Genomic DNA, 2626 nt, shown 5'->3' on the forward strand with positions numbered 1-2626 from the left:
CCAAACCAGAGCAATTCTTCCTCCCCTGGTGAAAAATCTGATTTCCCTGAGAAAAAAAAAACAAAAAAACCAACAAAAAAAAAAGCTCCTTCCACCTAAATACCTAAATATAGCATTTCCAAGAGCATCCTCCTTGTATTTAAGCAGATACCTGGGCTCATCACTGCATACTACAAACTGTGACAGTTTCTGTGTGAATATTTTTAACTGTGTTTGTGGTACCTGTATTTATATTTATGTTTAGCACTGTAATAATGTTCCACAGTATAAAGTGAATGGAGTTCTATAGCGGTAGAAAAGGCAAAAAAATAAGAAAAAAAAAAGAAATAAAAATAAAGAATAAAATAATAAAAAATCTTGTGTTACACCCTCTCATGTATAAAGGTCATGTCCAGAGGACTATGTTGAGTATTTAATAAAAACTGAATATTATTTTTAAAGTTTATAGAATGGCCTCTGAGCTTCAGTCGAAACCTTTCGTGTTGGTAACAGCCTGTTAGAAAGTTCACTGATCTTCTGTGTGTTGTTCCTGAAAAATCGGCTCCCTCTCTCCTTTTTTTCTCCCTCCTTCGTACCTCTCTCATTCAAGAGGATTCCAAAAAAAAAAAAAAAAAAAAAAAAAAAAAAAAGAGAGGGGGGAGGAAATTACATTTTGCTTTGTCTCCTTGAATTAGTCTTGTTACTGTATTGTTCGGTGGCATCAGGAATCTATGCCATACCTCTCGCTTCATGATTAAAAATGGATTTCCAAAGTTCAAAACAGTATATATTTCTTATTGCACCCTCCTCAGTCAAATACCAGGTCAAAGGTTCTGCTTCTCTTTTTTATTATTTTGATTTAATTTGAGCTCTACGCAGCTGAGAATCCCCCCAGCTCTGCGGAAGGACCCACTTCCCCCCCCCCGCCTCGTCCCTCCCTCCCTCTCTCTCTCTCTCTCCCTCCTCCCGGCTTATTTCGCCCCAATAACCCTTTCCAGGGAGGGAGGGGGGAGAAGAGGGTGGGGGGGGAGTCACTTTAATCCAGAAACTCATCCTTAGGAGCACGGAAAATTGTGGATATAACGCTGGGAAGCAAACCCTGCTGCTGTGGATCGCAGGCTCGGATAACCCATTGCGAAGGCTGGATAAAAAAAAAAACCACAAAAACAACAAAAAAACCCCAAGAAACCTGCATTTTTCTCGCCTCTTTGTCACTGCTCTAATATTTTGCTGGGCTGTTCAGGAGGTTGCACTTAGCCAGGGATGATATTAGTCCCCTTCAAGGTCTTTTTTTAATTATTTTTTTATATATATATATGAAAGAACCAGGATTTGGTGTGAAGTGACCATAACCAGGGGGAAAAGAAAAGGAAAAAAAAAATTTATACATATATATATGGAAAAAACAAACAAACAAACAAACAAAAAGCAGCCTGGGGAGGTTTTTCCAGCCCATCCTTCGCTCGTCTCCAGCCTGGAATGTGCAGGCGATTTTTACAAAGCGCAGGAAAGACGGGAAAGAAACCAAAAAAATAATAAAAAAATGATAAATCTCTCTTAAAACGAAAGAAAACAAGCAAACAGCACCAACAACCAAGAGCCAAGAGCGTTTTGCAAGAGGGGAACGACCTGGCCGGGGAGCGAGGAGGCTCCCTGGGTGTAAACCAGTTGGAATTTCCAATGTTAAAAAAAATCAAAAAGGAGCAAAAAAACCCAACCAACCAACAAAAAAAGCCCAAACAACCCAACCAAACCCAAAGAACCGACCCAAAGGTATATATATCTCTCTCTCTCCAGAACCACACGTATAGAATTCAGCGCCTATAGAGAGGAGGAAGGCGAGATGTAACACCCAGCGCATTCAAGGCATTCTCTGCCTGCTCAATGGAGACGGAACAGAGAGAAAACGTGCTCAGGTCTGGAAGGCAAAGCCCGAATCGGGTTTGGGGAGGGGGGGGGAAAAGCGGGGGGGGGTCAGAGATGCCCCTCTCCCACCGCAGTCCCCCCCTCCCGCCGCCTTCTCCCTGCTCCGGACCAGAAGGGAGGGCTGGAAATTCAGATTTTAAGGTATTTATTTGCCTTTCGCCCTTTGAAGAGAGGGGCTGGTTTCTCCAGCGAAGAGCAGACAAGGAAGATCCAGGCTTCTGCCAGCAATAAATTGCAAAAGAAGGGAGAAAAGGAGCGCGGGGGGGGGGCGGGGGGGGAAAAGGTAAAAGGAATGTAAACTTTGGCGCATTGGTGGAGGAGCTTCTACGCGAGGAGCAGCCCCTGCGGAACCCGACCCCCCCAACCGCTCCCCAAAACCTCGGAGAACAACGCGGGGGGAACGCGCTTCCTTCCACCCCACCGGCAGAATTGAAAAAAAAAATACAATAAAATAATAAAAGGCATTAAAAAAGACGCGGAGGCAACGCGCTGCTTCCCCTCTTGGTTGCACTCAGAGAAAAAAGGAAAAACCCCACACTTTTCCTCTCTCTGCTCTTTTTTTTATTCCCTACCCGCGCAGCTGCGATTTTGAGACGGAAGAAATAAAGCCAAATGTGCGCAAAAAAAAAGAAAATAAAAAAAAAAGGGAAAAAACCCCCAACTATTTGGAAATTGCGGAGCGCGGAGCGCGGAGGGAGGCAGCCTGCGCGCTGTACCCCCC

Source organism: Calidris pugnax, unplaced genomic scaffold (assembly GCF_001431845.1).
Source record: "Calidris pugnax isolate Ruff unplaced genomic scaffold, ASM143184v1 scaffold324, whole genome shotgun sequence".
In the NCBI taxonomy this organism is placed as follows: domain Eukaryota; kingdom Metazoa; phylum Chordata; class Aves; order Charadriiformes; family Scolopacidae; genus Calidris; species Calidris pugnax.